Raw genomic sequence first — 21,760 nt, 5'->3', positions numbered from 1 at the left:
CAGTGCCTTGATGAACCTGTGGACAGTATGCCACGACGAATACAAGCATGCATCGGTGCAAGAGGACGTGCTTCTGGGTATTAGAGGTACCAATATGTACAGTAATTGGACCACCACATCTGAAGGTCTCGCTGTATGGCGATACAACATACAATGTGTGGTTTTCATGAGCAATAAAAACGGCGGAAATTATGTTTATGTTGATCTCTATTCCAATTTTCTGTACAGGTTCCGGAACTCTCGGAACCGAGGTGAAGTAAAACTTTTTTGATGTGTGTATATGATGCTGTTCTGTAGAGGGATATGTCGCTGAGTGACCGTACAAGGTGTATTAGACAAAATTTCTAGTTGGTCTGATGAATGTCAGGTAGCTCTAAATGTACAAAAATGCAAGTTAATGTTGATGAGTAGTATAAACAAACCTGTAATGTTCGGATGCAGCATTAACAGTGTCCTGCTTGACACAGTCACGTTGACAGGAATTGAAACGAGCAACTTAGTGGGAAAGACGAATGATCCACTATGGTTTATGGGGAAAATTTTGGGGAAAGTGTGGTTCATCTGGAAAGGAGGCTACATAGAGGAGAATCTATTCTGGAGTAGTACTCGAATGTTTGGAATCCGCACCAGGTAGGATGAATGGAAGACATCGAAGTAATTCAGAGACGGGCTGCTGTATTTGTTGCCGGTAGATTCGAACAACACGCAAGTATTACGGAGATGCTTCGGGAACTATGATGGGAATCACTGGATGGAAGTCGACATTCTTTTGGAGGAACACTGTTGAGAAAATTCGGAGAATCGGCAATTGAAGCTGACCGCAGAACGATTCTACTACAGGCAATGTACATTTCGCCAAAGGACCGCCAAGATAAGATACGAGAAATTAGGGCTCGCACGGAGGCATACGGACAGTCGCTTTTTCCTCGCTCTATTTGCTAGTGGAACAGGAGGGGAAATGTGATTCTTCAACTTCTCCCGGCGTACTTCTTGCTCGAATAGTCCACGGGTGTACTGCAGGTCCATAGTGTCCAACGGGCACAATATTTCAGCGATCAGACATGTCGCCATCGTCAGGTGCGCTGACGAACTGAGCTCCTGAGGGCGGGCGGCCGTCCTAAATCCACTTCCACCGCGAGGCGTTCTCTCCGCGGTCCGCGTCGGCGGTCGATCGTTCGTTTTCTTTGCTGAGCCTCTTTTTAATTAGACTCAGTGCTGGTTCCCATGCAGGACCAACGATGACTGAAGAGAATCCTTCAACGTGACAGAAGTGCAACACTTCCGCAAATTGCTGCAGACCTCAGTGCTGGGCCAACAACAAGTGTCATCGTGCGAAATATTCAACGAATCATCGTCGATATGGGCTTTCGGAGCCGACGACTCACTCTTGTGCCCTTGATGACTGCACGCCACAAAGCTTTACGCCTCGCCTGGGCCAGTCAACACCGAAATTGACTGTTGATGACTGGAAACATGTTGCCTGGTCGTACGAGGCTCCCTTCAAATTGTATCGAGCGGATGGACGTGTAAGGGTATGGAGACAACATCCTGAATCCATGTACCCTGCATGTCAGCCATGCACTGTTCAAGCTAGTGGAGGATCTGTAATGCTGTGGGGCTTGTGCAGTTGGAGTGATATGGGACCCCTGCCTGATACATCTAGATACGAGTGTGACAGGTGACACGTACGGAAGCATCCTGTCTGGTCACCTGCATCCATTCATGTCCATTGTGCATTCTCACGGACTTCGGCAATTCCAGCAGCACAGTGCGACGTCCCAGACGTGCAGAATTGCTACAGAATGGTCCCAGGAACACTCTTTTCAGTTTAAACTCTTCCGCTGGCCACCAAACACCTCGAACATGAATATTATTGAGCATGTCTGGGATGCCTTGCAATGTGCTATTCAGAAGAGATCACCACCCCATCGTACTCGTAGAGTACGAGTATACAGAGGTCCCAGGACGCTTCCCTGGGGAACACCTGATATCACTCGATGATTTGCCGTCTATTACTACGAACTGACCGGAAATCACGAATCCAGTCGCACAAATGAGACGATACCCCATAGGCTCGCAGCTTGATTAGAAGTCGCTTGTGAGGAACGGTGTCAAAAGCTTTCCGGAAATATAGAAATACGGATTTATGGTCAGCCCTGCAGGATTCATGGGGTCATTTCTCTCCAGTCCTGCTTCAGATATTAGTCCTTGCCAAGTCGTATTGAGGCAGTTCTACGTGCCCTACACGATACCAGGTAGGTGTGCCAGTTTCTTTGGCTCTTTAGTGTACAAACTCTAACGAAATCACTGAGATTTTTAGCAAGAACAGAGGCTGGACAATGCAATAACGCAACAAGACAACGAGTACCTTTGTACCAGTTTACAGCCAGGAAATGCAAACGCCATATTTTGTTACTCGTGTTATGAAAGAAACTGCGTGATTTCGTCATGATTGTTTATGTCTTACATATATCTACTAGTATCTTACTAAATTCGGTATACGTATGCTTCAGACACTGCACTGTTGCTTCCTTGGAATGCTCCGTTTGTACTGATTTCCACTACTTTAGACGTTCTCTCCTAAAAAATAAGGACGAATCAAAGTTAGCGAGTTGAATCTTAGGGCGGCGCTGATCTGCCTGTCCATTTATCAGTCGACCGGCGCCACATTCCAGTTATCGCTCTACCGGCGTGAGTCACCTGCGGAGAAGAGCAGATTAAGTCGCAGAATGGCCCCTCGAAACCGCCTGCCGATGACGTCACTGCAGAACTCGCCGAGTCACGGCGAGCTACGGTCGCAGGTTCGAATCCTGCCTCGGGCATGGAAGTTTGTGATGTCCTTAGGTTAGTTAGGTTTAACTAGTTCTAAGTTCTAGGGGACTAATGACCTCAGCAGTTGAGTCCCATAGTGCTCAGAGCCATTTGAACCATTTTCGAGTCACGGCGAAGAACGAGGCGGCAGCAATCACCCGTAGATAAGTGGTCACCCGCTCCACGCTTCCAAACCAAACAGCCTGCGCGGCGCAGGACGGACACGGATGACACCGTACAACTATCCTCGTCCATCTTCGCAGCAAGTAGGTGAGTGCTGGGACGGTTCATCTACATCTACATGATTACTCTGCAATTCACATTTAAGTGCTTGGCAGAGGGTTCATCGAATCACAATCATACTATCTCCCTATCATCCCACTCCCGAACAGCGCGCGGGAAAAACGAACACCTATACCTTTCTGTTCGAGCTCTGATTTCTCTTATTTTATTTTGTTGATCATTCCTACCTATGTAGGTTGGGCTCAACAAAATATTTTCGCATTCGGAAGAGAAAGTTGGTGACTGAAATTTCGTAAATAGATCTCGCCGCGACGAAAAACGTCTTTGCTTTAATGACTTCCATCCCAACTCGCGTATCATATCTGCCACACTATCTCCCCTACTACGTGATAAAACAAAACGAGCTGCCCTTTTTTGCACCCTTTCGATGTCCTCCGTCAATCCGACCCGGTAAGGATCCCACACCGCGCAGCAATATTCTAACAGAGGACGAAAGAGTGTAGTGTAAGCTGTCTCTTTAGTGGACTTGTTGCATCTTCAAAGTGTCCTGCCAATGAAACACAACCTTTGGCTCGCCTTCCCCACAATATTATCTATGTGGTCTTACCAACTGAAGTTGTTCGTAATTTTAACACCCAGGTACTTAGTTGAATTGACAGCCTTGAGAATTGTACTATTTATCGAGTAATCGAATTCCAACGGATTTCTTTTGGAACTCGTGTGGATCACCTCACACTTTTCGTTATTTAGCGTCAACTGCCACATGTCACACCATACAGCAATCTTTTCTAAATCGCTTTGCAACTGATACTGGTCTTCGGATGACCTTACTAGACGGTAAATTACAGCATCATCTGCGAACAACCTAAGAGAACTGCTCAGATTGTCACCCAGGTCATTTATGTAGATCAGGAACAGCAGAAGTCCCAGGACGCTTCCCTGGGGAACACCTGATATCACTCGATGATTTGCCGTCTATTACTACGAACTGACCGGAAGTCACGAATCCAGTCGCACAACTGAGACGATACCCCATAGGCCCGCAGCTTGATTAGAAGTCGCTTGTGAGGAACGGCGTCAAAAGCTTTCCGGAAATCTAGAAATACGGAATCAACTTGAGATCCCCCTGTCGGTAGCGGCCATTACTTCGTGCGAATAAAGAGCTAGCTGCGTTCCCGTGAAGAGGTTGGGGCCCATTCCGTTGAGCATCGTCGTGCAACCTGTACAGTCCCGTGTCTCTGATGTCCAAGAGACGTGTTAAGTTTTCTTATCCCTCTCGCCCAAAACATCCGGTAACTCACTTCCAGTGCTGTTGATCATGAATGATCGTCCTTTTAAGCTGCAGTATTACCTGCCTAAGGTTGATAGGTTTCTCAGATGACACTGTCAATCTCACCTACACTGAAGAAGTCTTCCAGGTCCTGTTGACTGGAATGGGCAGTCTCCGTCTGACTAACAAACGTCGTTATCCAGCAAGAAGAAAGATATCTTACATTGTGCTACTAATTTTATCTGAAACGTCAACATGGATTATTTAAAGAAATCAAGAATATGTATTGTCAAGGGACGTCAGCTTTGTTACCCCTTTTGTCCTCAAATCTCATAAATTAACAATGTTAGAGAGCCATTTTATTAGTATTGGTGTTTCTAAATCGATGTGTAAGCTTGTGACAAAATTTATAACACGAGTTTTTATTTTGATTATTTGTACAGATTTATGAAAAGTTTGGAATAGGAATTAAAGTCCATGGAGAAGAAATAAAAACTTAGAGGTTTGCCGACGATGTTATAATTCTCTCACACTGCAAAGGACCTGGAAGAGCAGCTGAACGGAATGGACAGTGTCGTGAAAGGAGGATATAAGATGAACATCAACAAAAACAAAACGAGGATGATGGAATGTAGTAGAATTAAGTCGGGTGATGCTGAGGGAATTAGATTAGGAAATGAGACACTTAAAGTAGTAAAGGAGTTTTGCTATTTGGGGAGCAAAATAACTGATGATGGTCGAAGTAAAGAGGGTATAAATTGTAGACTGGCAATGGCAAGGAAAGCGTTTCTGAAGACGAGAAATTTGTTAACATCGAGTATAGATTTAAGTGTGAGGAAGGCGTTTCTGAAAGTATTCGTATGGAGTGTAGGCATGTATGGAAGTGAAACATGGATAATAATAAATAGACAAGAAGAGAATAGAGGCTTTCGAAGGGTGATGCTACAGAAGAACGCTGAAGATTGGATGAATAGATCACGTAACTAATGAGGACGTACTGAACAGAATTGGGGAGAAGAGGAGAGCTGCATCGTACCAGTCTCTGGACTGAAGACGACGACAACGACAACAACAACAACAACATATGAAAAACTTACGGATTTCATGTAATTGTACATCCATGTTGTTGAGCATATTTAGAATAACTTTTTGTAAAGGTGTATGAGTGTGCTCTATCCTTAAGTACTTAAAAGATTGTTTGTTACAACTTAAAACTGGAAAAGTGTGAAATTTTTGTAATCCGTACATTTTGTTAAAATGGATATAGGTGTGCATACATGAATGTATCTATCTTCCATATCTCTTCATAAACCACTGGACCGATTTCAACCAAACTTGGTTCACATTTTTTTTTTGAATAATTTCTTGAAGCCTTCCAGTACGATTGTATAATTTCGGCCTTAGGGTATTTTCAAGTATTTTATGGATGATTTTTAGTAACAGATTATGCCATGTATGTCGTTGCTCCTATGACATCATGTTATGCTCATAAATTAGTTCGAGGTGTTCACGTTATTTTAGGAGCACGTTACTTTCGAGCAGTTGCAACAACTGCATCGCAGCTGCGGCCACTATCGCATTGATAATTATTGGTTCACATATCATTTAGTGTCTGGACAGAATTACTATAGGGGTAACAACAACCCACCTATCAAAGAGGTGCGGATGGGGGTGAAAAATTAGTGTAGCCCGCGACGGGTCGAACACCCATACTTTAATTGTTAAATGAACACACCGCCATTTGACTGTGTTGTTGTTTGTTTAATTACGACCCAGGTTTCCACCTTTTATGCCATTTTCAAGTCACTGAGTTTCTCATGCTTCAGTTGTCCAGTATTTGAGAATAACAGCACTTAGAGACTTGCAACATTTAGGAAACTTTTTCTCGTTGACGACCGCTTTGAAAAGCGCGCCGCGGCGCGTAGCGTGAAGCGGTCGCCCTCCGTTTCCTGGCGGTGGCGCCGTTGTCGCAATGGAAGGCTTCGGTGTCTCCCTCCAGCGGGAAAGGGCAAAAGTGGGCTGTTTGCGTGGGTTTAAGAAGTGGCTGTATGGGCTCTCGTGGAGAGTTGGCAGTCGGGGCATCGAGAAGCGACTTCTCTGCCGGTGCTAGAGGGACAGCACGCAGACCGCGGCATCAGCGTAAGCGACGCGAGCAGCGGCTCCGTGGTATGGGGCGTTAACTGCTCGTCGCGAAAGGAATCTTCCTGAGCGTGGGTCCGCGAGGGGCCTAATTTGTAATTCGGCCGTATGCTGTCGACCGGCGAGGAGGTTCTGAAAATCGGCGCGCCTTCCTGCGTCCGTTGAAGCGGCTCTCAGCGGGCGTCTCGGCAGGTTGTTAATGTACGCCGTAGTGGACTTTTTTTTTATATTGTTTCTAGTTACCAAAAATTGTCGTGTGTTTTTCCAATTCAATACCTTGTAAGGCTTTTACTCAACGTGCTTATGTGTTTTATACAGGAAGTTGGTGTGTTTTATTGCCATGCAAAAGTATGCCATTTTATTACTGGTAGAAATCGTTGCCTTGAAAGGAGAATGTTGTAAAGCTTCGCAAGTCCTGCCTTGCGAACGTGTGTGTTTCCCGTAAGTTAACTGGCAGAAATTTGTAAAATTTGTTTTTTTATATATTTTGGAAATGTTATTAACTGTGAGTGACCCCCCTCCCCCCCCTCCCGCCCCCCCCCCCCCTTCCCACCCGTGTGCATGATTCATGCGTTTAGGGTTTTTCCATTTTGAGACAGGATTGCCTTTATGTGTTGCAGACAAGTTAGGTTATCCGACATTTAATGAGCCTGAGTGAAGCTGTTGTGGGCGGCCGTAGTTACGGCTGTTGTAACCAAATGGGAAATTTGTCTGCCCACAAGTGAATTCATATATTCAAATTGTATTCATTTATTAATGGAGTGAAATTCACCTGTAATTTAGATGAGTTTGAAATACCATGCAGCGTCGCGTTGTATATGTTAAATTGCTTGCCTGTACTTACTTTTACTGGCGTGCAATTTTTTTATAATAATTTAATAAATTAATAGTCCTTGCCTATCGTAAATTGTGACTTATGCGTTAAATGATTGTTGCTTTTTTTAAAAAAAAAGGAAAATCTTGCACCAAATTTGAATATAGAGTGTTACTGAAAATTGTGTGTAATTTCACCAGTTATTCCTTGGCACCTACTTCCACTTTACATTTTGTGTATTAATTCTGATTAATAACCTTTGGTGAACCAGTAGTAACTTTACGGTTCAGACAGACATACCACTGGGTGTACCTGCCGTAATCAGCAGGAATTCGCTAGATATATACACTCCTGGAAATGGAAAAAAGAACACATTGACACCGGTGTGTCAGACCCACCATACTTGCTCCGGACACTGCGAGAGGGCTGTACAAGCAATGATCACACGCACGGCACAGGGGACACACCAGGAACCGCGGTGTTGGCCGTCGAATGGCGCCAGCTGCGCAGCATTTGTGCAACGCCGCCGTCAGTGTCAGCCAGTTTGCCGTGGCATACGGAGCTCCATCGCAGTCTTTAACACTGGTAGCATGCCGCGACAGCGTGGACGTGAACCGTATGTGCAGTTTACGGACTTTGAGCGAGGGCGTATAGTGGGCATGCGGGAGGCCGGGTGGACGTACCGCCGAATTGCTCAACACGTGGGGCGTGAGGTCTCCACAGTACATCGATGTTGTCGCCAGTGGTCGACGGAAGGTGCACGTGCCCGTCGACCTGGGACCGGACCGCAGCGACGCACGGATGCACGCCAAGACCGTAGGATCCTACGCAGTGCCGTAGGGGACCGCACCGCCACTTCCCAGCAAATTAGAGACACTGTTGCTCCTGGGGTATCGGCGAGGACCATTCGCAACCGTCTCCATGAAGCTGGGCTACGGTCCCGCACACCGTTAGGCCGTCTTCCGCTCACGCCCCAACATCGTGCAGCCCGCCTCCAGTGGTGTCGCGACAGGCGTGAATGGAGGGACGAATGGAGACGTGTCGTCTTCAGCGATGAGAGTCGCTTCTGCCTTGGTGCCAATGATGGTCGTATGCGTGTTTGGCGCCGTGCAGGTGAGCGCCACAATCAGGACTGCATACGACCGAGGCACACAGGGCCAACACCCGGCATCATGGTGTGGGGAGCGATCTCCTACACTGGCCGTACACCACTGGTGATCGTCGAGGGGACACTGAATAGTGCACGGTACATCCAAACCGTCATCGAACCCATCGTTCTACCATTCCTAGACCGGCAAGGGAACTTGCTGTTCCAACAGGACAATGCACGTCCGCATGTATCCCGTGCCACCCAACGTGCTCTAGAAGGTGTAAGTCAACTACCCTGGCCAGCAAGATCTCCGGATCTGTCCCCCATTGAGCATGTTTGGGACTGGATGAAGCGTCGTCTCACGCGGTCTGCACGTCCAGCACGAACGCTGGTCCAACTGAGGCGCCAGGTGGAAATGGCATGGCAAGCCGTTCCACAGGACTACATCCAGCATCTCTACGATCGTCTCCATGGGAGAATAGCAGCCTGCACTGCTGCGAAAGGTGGATATACACTGTACTAGTGCCGACATTGTGCATGCTCTGTTGCCTGTGTCTATGTGCCTGTGGTTCTGTCAGTGTGATCATGTGATGTATCTGACCCCAGGAATGTGTCAATAAAGTTTCCCCTTCCTGGGACAATGAATTCACGGTGTTCTTATTTCAATTTCCAGGAGTGTATATATATATATATATATATATATATATATATATATATATATATATATATATGTGTGTGTGTGTGTGTGTGTGTGTGTGTGTGTGTGTGTGTGTGTGAAATCAGTAGAATATGTGTCAAGTATATTTTGATGGGCAAATGCGAGTAAAGCCACGGGTAAAAAACTCATCCTAAACGCTGGAACGATTTCGAACAAATGTGGTAAAAATGTCAGTTACAATCTGGAGAGGAAAACAGTAGGGGTAAGAACCACCAGCGGTCTATTGGTGTGAGTATGATAACATGGAGACAGAAGGGAGGACAACGAGGAGGACAGACGGCGAGGGGGAAAGGAGGAGATGGGAACAGATAGGAGGAGAAGCAACTGAACAGACGTAGGAAAGGAAAATATAAACAGACAGATGGGGAGGAGGAGCAGGTGGGCACAGAAAAGAAAGGTGGTGATGGACTGAGAGGGGTGGGGGGGGGGGGTGTAGATGAACAGAGAAGGGGAGCGGTGGAGTTGGACAGGGATGGGGGAAATGGATAGAGAGAGGAGGAGATGGAAAAAAAACAGAGGGGATGCATAGAGACAGGTGGGAGGAAGATGTGGCTAGAGAGGGGAGGAAGGAAAAGACAGCCAGAGAGCGCAAAAGAGGAGATGGACACACAGAGGGTGGAGGAGGAGCTAGAGAGAGAGAGAGAGAGAGAGAGGAGGAAGAAGGAAATGGGGTAATAGAAAATTGGAACTAATAAATACCTGGGAAATCACAAGCTGCGACATTGTCGCGAATAAAACAGTGACCCATATATACAATAAGTTTTCTTTAATTTACGTCTATGGTCACAAACTTTTGTTAACATATTACCGATTTCGGTCTATAATGACCATCATCAGCTCTGTTTTATAAAAATAAAGTCCTATGGCTGCAGTACATTAGGACTTCCTTTTTATAAAACAGATCTGATGATGGTCATTATAGACCGAAACCGGTAATGTGTTAACAAAAGTTTGTGACCATAGACGTAAATTAAACTTAGCTGGGAAACGCCGGGTTTCTTGGATAGCACGAAGTAAAGCAGCTAACATGAAAAGTATTATGTAACTGACAAATGAGTCACTTACTCCTCTTGCCCCCCTGTCTGGCCATCTCCTTTCCAATCCCTCTATCCACATCATCCGCCCGCCTCTCTCTACACACCCCCCTCTGTTTTTTTTTCCATCTTCTTTCTCCCTGTCCATCATCTCCACAGCTCTCCTTCTCTCTTCATCTACACCACCAGCTCTCGGTTCATCTCCTCCCCTTTCTTTTCTGTACCCATCCCTCTTCCCCATTGCTGTCTGTCCATTTATTCCTCTCCTATGTCTGTTCAACTCTTCCTCCTCCTATCTGTGTTTTTGGTTTCTTGGCGCCTACAGTATGAAAGTGCACAGGTTGAGCAGCTAAACATCTTTTAAAAGTAGGGTATTGGTTTCGTCAACGCAGTGTCCAGTTTATTATGTTTGAGACAGAAAAGAAAATATATTTTTAAGAGAAAAGAGATACAAAATAATGTGAACTATATGCTGTTAAAACTTAGCCGTATGAAGGCTTATGGCCGGCCGGTGTGGCCGTGCGGTTAAAGGTGCTTCAGTCTGGAACCGCGTGACCGCTACGGTCGCAGGTTCGAATCCTGCCTCGGGCATGGATGTGTGTGATGTCCTTAGGTTAGTTAGGTTTAATTATTTTTAAGTTCTAGGCGACTGATGACCTCAGAAGTTAAGTCGCATAGTGCTCAGAGCCATTTGAAGGCTTATGACAGAAGAAAAACCAGTGGAGATTAACAGAATGTATAATCAGTATTAACATCATGGAAGACTCATCTCCATCATTACATCTACATTTATACTCCGGAAGCCACCCAGCGATGTGTGGCGGAGGGCACTTTACGCGCCACTGTCATTACCTCCCTTTCCTGTTCCAGTCGCGTATGGTTCGCGGGAAGAACGACTGCCGGAAAGCCTCCGTGCGCGCTCGAATCTCACCAATTTTACATTCGTGATCTCCTCGGGAGGTATAAGTAGGGGGAAGCAATATATTCGATACCTCATCCAGAAACGCACCCTCTCGAAACCTGGACAGCAGGCTACACCGCGATGCAGAGCGCCTCTCTTGCAGAGTCTGCCACTTGAGTTTGCTAAACATCTCCGTAACGCTATCACGCTTACCAAATAACCCTGTGACGAAACGCGCCGCTCTTCTTTGGATCTTCTCTTCCTCCTCTATCAACCCTACCTGGTAGGGATCCCACACTGATGAGCAATACGCAAGTACAAGTCGAACGAGTGTTTTGTAATCCACCTCCTTTGTTGACGGACTCTCCCAATGAATCTAAACCTGGCACCCGCCTTACCAACAATTAATTTTATATGATCATTTCACTTCAAATCGTTCCGCACGCACGCCCCCAGATATTTTACAGAAGTAACTGCTACCAGGGTTTGTTCTGCAATCATATAATCATACAATAAAGGATCCTTCTTTCTATGTATGTATTAGACAAGGAAAAGAAATTCGTTACATTTAATAACTGCGTCATTCTGTTACTGATCTGTGGCGGGACTGGCGCCAGTAGTATCTCTGACATGAGTACGATCGACTTCCTAGTGCCGAGGTTTGTCTTTGGACTTGGGCCGGCTCGAGATATAAGGGAGTGCCGATCGCGAGTAGAGGAGAGGACGCAACGCTTTGAGAACGTTACGCCGCGGTGCGATTTTTACCCTCGACGTTGCCCTCCAATGCTAAACTGGTTATCCCTTGATGTCTCAGAACACGTCCTACCAACCGTTCCCTTCTTCTTGTCAAGTTGTGCCACAAACTCCTCTTCTCCCCAATTCTACTCAATACCTCCTCATTAGTTATGTGATCTACCCATCCAATCTTCAGCATTTTTCTGTAGCACCACATTTCGAAAGCTTCTATTCTGTTCTTGTCCAAACTAGTTATTGTCCATGTTACACTTGCATACATGGCTACACTCCATACAAATACTTTCAGAAACGATTTCCTGACACTTAAATCTATACTCGATGTTAACAAATTTCTCTTCTTCAGAAACGATTTCCTTGCCATTGCCAGTCTACATTTTATATCTTCTCTACTTCGACCATCATCAGTTATTTTGCTCCCCAAATAGCAAAACTCCTTTACTACTTCAAGCGTCTCATTTCCTAATCTAATTCCCTCAGCATCACCCGACTTAATTCGACTACAAGAGAGAAATTATAATCATGATAATCTAAGAGAAACCAGAGCTCGCAATGATAGATTTGGGTGTTCAGTTTTGCCCACGCGCTGTTGTACAGTGGACAGGCCGACAAATATTCTGAAAGCAGTTCCACGATACCTGTGCCGTGCACCTAAGTGCGGTTGACAGAGCAGTCATGTAGATGTATTAGGCTGGCGCATAAGTTATTAGAACCTGCGACCATAGCAGTTGCTCGGTTCGAGACTGTAGCGACTAGAACCGCTCGGCCACTCCGGCCGGCTTTTATAAGTAGTTTACTATTGCTGTTTGTATGTATCATTTTGACATTTGGAGATAGTGAGTTGACGTGTGTAGGCTAGAAGATGAAGTGGAGAAATCGGAACATTTCCTTTATCATTTAGCGACAATATAGCAGGTCAGCAACTGGAAGCAGTTAATGCCATAAATTATGTGGGAGTAGGCATTAGGATTGATTTAAAATGGAATGACCATATAAAATTAATCGTCGGTAAAGCAGATGCCAGACTGAGATACATTGGAAGAATCCTAAGGAAATGCAGTCCGCAAACGAAGTAGGTTACAGTACACTTGTTCGCCCACTGCTTGAATACTGCTCACCGGTGTGGGATCCGTACCAGATAGGGTTGATAGAAGAGATAGAGAAGATCCAACGGAGAGCAGCGCGCTTCGTTACAGGATCGTTTAGTAATCGCGAGAGCGTTACGGAGATGATAGATAAACTCCAGTGGAAGACTCTGCAGGAGAGACGCTCAGTAGCTCGGTAAGGGCTTTTGTTGAAGTTTCGAGAACATACCTTCAACGAGGAGTCAAGCAGTATATTGCTCCCTCCTACATACATCTCGCGAAGAGACCACGAGGATAAAATCAGAGGGATTAGAGCCCACACAGAGGCATACCGACAATCTTTCTTTCCACGAACAATACGAGACTGGAATAGAACGGAGAACCGGTAGAGGTGCTCAAGGTACCCTCCGCCACACACCGTCAGGTGGCTTGCGGAGTATGGATATAGCTGTATATGTAGATATTCTTCTGTTTTGAGTTCAACAGAGGGGCGAAAGTAGCGCAAGCAGGCAGTAACATTCGTGCTTTGTCTGGGCACAACGCCATCGGATAGAGCAACGCAAGAACGTAATTTTCTCGTTTTAAGGAAGATCGTTTTGACACTAGTGACTCTCAGCGTTCACGAAGACCTTCGGCGTTTGAAGAAAATCGTGTAAACGCATCAATTCACTATATGACACGTCAATGTACTGGACAACTGACAGTTGTGATGTGGTGTAATCATTCCACTGTCATGCGACATTTTCGTGCAGTGGGTAAGGTTCAAAAATCGGTTGTATGGGTACCGCATGCTCTGAGCCAAAAATCACAAAAATCTGTTGGTGGTCACGTCAGCTTCTCTGCTTGTTCGTCATCAATTGGCTCGTGAACAGTGCCAGCCGTTTCTGTCCTGTACCGTTACTGGTGACGAGAAGTGGTAACGTAAGGAAAACAAAGGAATAGTTGAGCGCAAATAAAGCAGCAACTCCCCGTACAAATAGCTGCGCGCATCCACAAAAGGTAATTTATGCATCTGGTGGGAGAGCGACGATGCGGTGTACTACGAATCGCTTCCGCGAGATGTAACCATCGCTGCTGACACTTATTGTCGACAACTGAGACGTCTTAGAGAGGGAGTGCAAGAATAGCGAGAAGAAAGACCGCGTGAAGCGACGCTACTCCACGATAGCGCCCTCGCGCTTTCTGCTACACGGTCAAAAGACACTATGTAGGAATTAGGCTGGTAAGTGATTCCACAGCCATCTTATTCTCCCGATCTTGCAGCCTCAACTACTCACCTATTACGCTCTCTATCGAACAGCCACAAAAAAACTTCCTTTCAGAATGAAGATGCCCCCCGAACATGGCTCGACAAGTACTTCGTCTCAAAACCACGTGGTTTCCACAGTCGCGCAGTCGAGGAGTTACCCAGCGGTGTCAGACTATTGTAAATAGTGAAGGAGAATATATTGTTGATGACTAAAGTCTCCGTTATGTGTTGTGTTCATTAAACTTATGGAAAAACGCTATGAACGCATGCACTAAGCCAATACATGCAGATGTCTATGTTGGCGTAGACGAAGTATGTGTGTGGTATACTGGTTGACAAGCAGGTCCACTAATAATCATAGAGGCAGCGAGCAACGCACTTACCCGTCAGCAGCAGACGTAGCGACGTGACTCTCCGACCTTGCACTGCGCGTGTGACTGTGCTAAGTAGCGGCTCTTTAAGTGCTCGCCCGTTATCGCACGCTGAGATACGACACGGGACAGATAAAGTGGCCGCCCGCTCCTTGCCGTTCCTCCTGCCTTTGCCTACAACGCAGTCAAACACACACACACACACACACACACACACACACACACACACACAGCAGGGAGCTGCTTTATTTCAGAAGACGAATGGGTCAGAAACAAGCTTCTGTAATACTTTGTGATCCGATGACCAGCTCTCCAGCTGTTTACGGAGAAAATGAAAGAAAAAGCATTATTATGAAACAGCTCGTTGTAATGACTGTCGCAGTATTCGCCTTCAAAATTCATAAAATATGTGTTCCAGTAGTAGCGGACACCAAAAGATCCTGAGGAAGATCCCAGGAGACGGGTCGAAACGCCGAACATTTTAGAAGAAACTTGACGCGGCCTAATAACCCAGAAGATTTTAACTTCAGTGACAACGGTCACGAAAGCCTGCAGACTTGCATAAAATATGCAGTCCGATCAAAAGTTCACGACACCTATTAGTGCACATTCAGGTGCGTTCTATACACAATGAAGCTACGCATAAAAATTTGCACCTTCACTGGGATTCGAACCCGGGTCTTCTGCTCAGTGGACAGATGCGCTAAGCAGTATGCGATCCTGGCGCACTGGCTTAGTAGAAATTCACAGACTACCCTAGATCACCTCCCTGCTCAATCCAAATTACCATTCACACGGAGGCCCACTCGGTCGCTTCAGTCTGCACATACATCATAAACGCGTGAGACTTCAAAAGGTCTCTGGAACCGTGTAGTTTCATTTGAAAATAGGTTCTGTCCATCCTTCGCCTGCATGATGACCTCACTTTCAGTGAGGCAGCTGAATGTCTGTGGAGGAGTCTTTTCCCGAAGGGGCTAGACCAGGAAAGGTAGTGATGGACGCTGGGGTCTGCAACTCATCTCCGTTGGGTTCAGACGAGGACTGTGAACGCACCAGTCCCCAGAGGACGTTGTGTTATGGTATGGGCAAGTTTCTCGTGGTTAGATTCTGGTCCCCTTTTTTCAGTTAGGCAGAATAGGAACACATGTTACAGCATTGCGTGATAACTAGAGGAACAGTCCAGAAATGACGATTGTTTCTACCAGTACGGGTATGCATCCTGCCAAACATTGAGGTGACGGAAGTCGTGGGACAGAGATATCCACAGCTACAGACGATGGTAGTCTGTAGTATGCCAACCCGTTGTTCGGCCTGTGTACGTGTGCACGGTGATCATACTCCACATTAATGTTGGGGTACATGCGCAGGAAACAGTGGCGTTTTGTAGCATATGTGCTTCGGGACATGCGCAGCGGTCCACATACGCATGGGTGTGTTGGTGGATGTCAGAGTACGGTGCAGCGAGTAAGTGTGCAGAAGTTTTCAGACGTGCTGATGGTGACTTTATGTTGAAAATCGCTCAAAGAAGACATATTGATGACGTTATGTGGGGTAGAATACTAGGGCGACTGGAGGCTGGTCAAAGGTCGTAGCACGGGCCCTCGAACTGTGATCTCAAGATTATGGCAACGATTCCAGCACACAGGAAACGTGTCCAGGCGCTACAGTACGGGACGTCCACAGTGTACAACACCACAAGAAGACCGGTATCTCACCATCAGTGCCCGCAGACGGCCACGGAGTACTGCAGGTAGCCTTGCTCGGGAACTTACCGCAACCACTGGTTGTCTCCAGACACACAGCCTACAGACGACTGAAGAGACACGGCTTATTCGCCCAAGGACCTGCAAGGTGCATTACACTGACCCCTGATCACAGGAGAGCCCGTGAAGCCTGGTGTCAAGAACACAGTACATGGTCATTGGAACAGTGGTCCCAGGTTATGTTTACGGACGAGTCCAGGTATAGTCTGAACAGTGATTCTCGCCGGGTTTTCATCTGGCGTGAGCCAGGAACCAGATACCAGCTCTTTAATATCCTTGAAAGGGACCTGCATAGAGGTCGTGCTTTGATGGTGTAGGGTGGGATTATGATTGGTGCACGTACACCCCAACATGTATTTGACAGAGGAACTGTAACAGGTCATGTGCATCGGGAAGTTATTTTGCACCAGTATGTCCGCCTTTACAGCGCTGCACTGGGTCCCGCCTTCCTCCTGATGAATGATAACGCACGGCCCCACCGAGCTGCCATCATGGGGGAGTACCCTGAAACAGAAGATGTCAGGCGAATGCAGTCGCCTGCCTGTTCTCCAGACCGAAACCCCATCGAGCACGTCTGGGATGCTCTCGGTCGACGTATCGCTGCACGTGTTCAAACCCCTACGACACTTCAGGAGCTCCTACAGGCACTGGTGCAAGAATGGAAGGCTATACCCCAGCAGCCGCTCCACCACCTGATCCAGAGTATGCCAACCCGTTGTGCGGCCTGTGAAAGTGTGCATGGTGATCATACCCCACATTGATGTCGGGGTACATGCGCAGGAAACAGTGGCGTTTTGTAGCACATGTGCTTCGGGACGGTTTTCTCAACTTATCACCAATACCGTGGACTTACAGATGGGTGTCGTCTGTGTTCCCTATGTGCCTATGCTATTAGCGCCAGTTTTGTGTAGTGCCACGTTGTGTTGCACCACATTCTGCATTTATCCTTAATTTACCAGTATGAGTGTAGTTGGAGCTAGACGCATGGGACATTTCATTTCAGAAATCGTTAGGGCAATTTATAATTGCGAGATCCAGAGCCTCAAAAGTATACCGAGAATACGAAATCTGAGGCATTACCTCTCACCATTGGACAACGCAGTAGCCAACGGCCTTTTGCAAGTGTGTAAGTGTTCTCATTCTCGAAGACTGAATGACTAGAAGTACGGGTATTTTCCTGTCGTGGGCTACAATGGTTTTTCACACTCATCGCCGCTCCTTTGATACGTGGGCGGCTCTTACCCCACAGTGATTCTTTGCAGACGGTAACAGGTACGTGTACCAAGTTTAACTGAAATTGGACGTATGGTTTATGAAGTTGGTTGATTGCTTCATCTGGGAGAGGGGACCAGACAGCAGGGCGTCCGTCCCATCGGGCCGCGCGGGATCAGCCGAGCAGTCTACGGCACAGCAGTCCTGGACTGTGCGGCTGGTCCCGGCGGAGGTTCGAGTCCTCCCTCGGGCATGGGTATGTGTGTTTGTCCTTAGGATAATTTAGGTTAAGTAGTGTGTAAGCTTAGGGACTGATGACCTTAGCAGCTAAGTCCCAAAGATTTCACACACATTTGAACATTTGGTCCCATCGGATTAGGGAAGGATGAGGAAAGAACTTGGCCTTGCCCTTTCAAAGGAAAAGATCCGACATTTACCTGAAGCGATTTAGGGAATACCTAAATTAGGATGGCCGGACGCGGGTTTGAACTGTCGCCCTCCCGAATGCGAGTCCACTGTCCTAAGCACTGCGGCACGGCGCTCGGTTCATTGCGTAGAATTGTCAGTGCTAACACACAAGTAGCACTGCACGAAATAACAGCAGAAAGCAATGTGGGACGTATGACGAACGTATCCTTTAGGACAGTGAGGCGAAACTTGGGTTTAATGGTCTGTGACAGCAGACGACCGACGCGAGTGCCTTCGCTAACAGCAGGACACCGCCTGCAGCGCAGCTCCTGTGCTCGTGACCGTACTGGTTTGTCCCTAAATGACTGGTAAATCGTGGCCTGGTCAGGTGAGTCGAGATTTCAGCTGGTAAGAGCTGATGTTACGATTAGAGGGTGGCACACACCCCGCGAAGCCATAGACCCAAGTTGTCAACAAAGCACTGTGCAAGCCAGTGGTGGCTCCGTAATGCTCTGGGTTTTGTTTACATGGGACGGAGTTGGTCCTCTGATCCAAATGAATCGATCATTGACTCGAAATGCCTACTTGGAGGTCATTTTCAGCCATCTATGGGCTTCATGTTCCCAAACAACGATGGAATTTTTATGGATGGCAACACGCCATCTCACCTGGCCACAATTGTTCCAGATTGGTTTGAAAAACATTCTGGACAATTCGATTAAATCATTTGGCCTCCCAGATAGAACATTTATGGGACACAATCGGGAAATCAGTTCGTGCACAAAAACCTGCACCGGCAACACTCTCGCAATTATGGCAGCACGGCTCAGTATTTCTGCAGGAGACTTGTAACGACTTGCTGAGTCCCTGCCACGTGTAGCTGTAGCACTACTCTAGACAAAAGGAACTCCGACACTGCATGAGGAGCTGCCCCATGACTTTAGCCACCTCACTGCAAAGCTGCGTTTGTGAGGAAATGCTCTTTCGTGGACACTAACATTCCTCCTGCTGAGAATCCCCACCTGATCCCAACCGAACACCTTTGCGATGTGTTACAGCTTTGACATCGCTCCACACCCCAGAGACTGGCATCACTACCTTTTCTGATTTCGGCTCTTGAGCAACAGTTGGCTACCATTCATCGACAGAGATCAGAAATCTCATTGTAACTGTATTCAGCAGCGTTCAAACAAACGTCACACACACACACACACACACACACACACACACACACACACTCTCCATGCTGATATCCACTAATGGCCGTCCAGACACTTTCGGTAAGATAATGTCATGTACAAAATACCTGTTGTATATTTTGGGTGCCATGAGATAGTCAATTACCAAGAGACCCGAATAATGCTAAAGCGAATGTAAACACAGGCAGAACTCATGAACGAAATGGTGTAAACTACGAAGTATTCACGTAGAAGTACTCTAAAATCGTACGTAATTGCATCTTCCTTCATTGAAAGCAAGGGACACAGTACTTGATCCATGAGAAATATATACACTCAAGAACGAAAGAAACTGGTGCACCTGCCTAATACCGTGTAGGACCCGCGCGAGCAAACAGAAGTGACGCAACACTATGTGGCATAGACTCGACTAATGTCTAACGTAGTGCTGGAGGGAACTGACACCATGAACCTTCAGGGCTGTCCGTAAATCCGTAAGAGTACGAGGGGGGTGGAGATCTCTTACGGACAACACGTTGCAAGGCATCCCAGATATGCTCAATAATGTTCATGTCTGGCAAGTTTAATGGACAGCGGAAGTGATTAAACTCAGGAGAGTGTTCCTGGAGCCACTCTGTAGCAAATCTGGACGTGTAGGGTGTCGCATTGTCCTGCTGGAATGGCGCAAGTCCGTCCGAATGCACAGTTGACATGAATGGATGCAGGTGATCAGACAGGATGCTTACGTACGTGTCACCTGTCAGAGTCGTACCTAGACGGATCACGGGTCCCATACGACACCAACTGCAGAGCCTCCACCAGCTTGAACAGTCCTCTGCTGACATGCAGGATCCAAGGATTCATGAGGTTGTCTCCTTAACCGTGCACGTCCATTTCCTCGATACAATTTGAAATAAGACTCGTCCAGCCAGGCAGCATGCTTGCAGTCATCAACAATCCAATGTCGGTGTTGACGGGCCCAGGCGAGGCGTAAAGCTTTGTGTCGTGCAGTCATCAAGGGTACAAGAGTGGGCCTTCGGCTCAAAAAGCCCATATCGATTATGTTTCGTTGAATCGTTCGCACGCTGACACTTGATGATGGCCCACCACTGAAACATGCAGCAATTTGGGGAAGGGTTGCACTTCTGTCACGTTGAATGATTCTCTTCAGTCGTCGTTGGTCTCGTTCTTGCAGGATCTTTTTTCCTGCCGCAGCCATGTCGGATTCCTGTTATTGACGGTACGCTCGTCGAATGGTCGCACGGGAAAATCTCCATCACTACCTAGGAGAAGCTGCGTCCCATCGCTCGTGCGCCGACTATAGCACCACGTTCAAACTCACTTAAATCTTGATAACGTGCCATTGTAGCAGCAATAACCGGTCTAACAACTGCGCCAGACTCTTATTCTCTTAATCTGTGGCCGAGCGGTTCTAGGATCTTCAATCCGGAACCTCGCGACCGCTACGGTCGCAGGTTCGAATCCTGCCTCGGGCATGGATTTGTGTGATGTCCTTAGGTTAGTTAGGTTTAAGTAGTTCTAAGTTCTAGGGGACTGATGACCTCAGCAGTTAAGTCCCATAGTGCTCAGAGCCATTTGAACCATCAAATATCAGTATTTGGTCACGTGATCGAAAACGCTCTGTTATTGGCCGAAGCTCTGATGACGTCACAGACTAGGAGTAAGACGAAGCAGTGCTTGTGTTGCAGGAGTGCCAACGGGAGTTACGAGTAATTAAAACTTCTGCGCTAAGAGGCCGTGGTCCAATAGTAGAAATACTTCTCGCTGACGTTTCGTTGCCAGCTGCGGGCAACATCATCTGAGGTGAGTCTACGACTCGACTGAAGACGCCGGCCGTGATAGCCTACACGCTATGATGGGAGTTACGAGGTTTTTACGTACTTTTTCTGCAAACAGTTTGGCTATTTAGTGATGGAAAACGCATTTGCAACTGTTAAGTGACGAAAGAAAGGAATTTTTTGGACGGTGGTAGTGGAAGCCTTGCGAAAGTTGATGCGCTTATGCCCACCAGTTTAGAGCGGCGATATGCGCTACGACGGATATTCATTTCTCTGCTCCCTACAACTTCATTAAACTCGCTCAAAACTAAGGAACTGTAGAACTTGTCTGGTCCATTTAATCCCACAAACCAACCAACTGTAGAACTTTCGCAAGTTATCTAGATAGTCGACTGTCAGTCATGAACTGTGGCCCAAAGCACAATAAATTAATTCCTGGGAAATCTTAGTGCTGATTTCCGCTACGTAAGATACTCAGCAGAGAGGGCACCTCTACGAAGCGCTCTATGGCGCAACAGATAGCGAATGTGACTACCGATGAATATAACACAAGTTTCAAAAAAATGGTTCAAATGGCTCTGAGCACTATGGGACTTAACATCTATGGTCATCAGTCCCCTAGAACTTAGAACTACTTAAACCTAACCAACCTAAGGACATCACACACATCCATGCCCGAGGCAGGATTCGAACCTGCGACCGTAGCACACAAGTTTCAAAAAGTTTTACACGAAATATGGCAATTGCGTTAGCAATAATTCATTATAACAGTTGTTTCGATGGTACCTGTATTATATATTGCGTCACAGCAATCTTAATCTCAGAAATGGACAAATGCACTTGCGTACAAACAATTCATTGTTTCGGAAATCATTGCCAGTACTGAAGATGTCGCCAAACTCCCTCACTCAGTACAACGAGC

General features: G+C 46.8%; 1 protein-coding gene across 1 annotated transcript in view; it reads right to left on the bottom strand.

Annotated features, from left to right (window-relative positions):
* The window catches only part of LOC126215250 (juvenile hormone epoxide hydrolase 1-like), a 60,887-nt gene extending 46,343 nt beyond the window's left edge, over positions 1–14,544 (bottom strand). The window contains exon 1 of the mRNA XM_049941923.1: positions 14,491–14,544. The gene's annotated coding sequence lies outside the window, so the exon portion shown is untranslated. The remainder of the gene's footprint in view (positions 1–14,490) is intronic.
* Positions 14,545–21,760: the final 7,216 nt, after the last annotated feature.

Source organism: Schistocerca nitens, chromosome 12 (assembly GCF_023898315.1).
Source record: "Schistocerca nitens isolate TAMUIC-IGC-003100 chromosome 12, iqSchNite1.1, whole genome shotgun sequence".
Lineage (NCBI taxonomy): Eukaryota > Metazoa > Arthropoda > Insecta > Orthoptera > Acrididae > Schistocerca > Schistocerca nitens.
The sequence above is the reverse complement of the archived record's forward strand: the minus strand, read 5'-3'. Positions and strand labels throughout refer to the sequence as shown.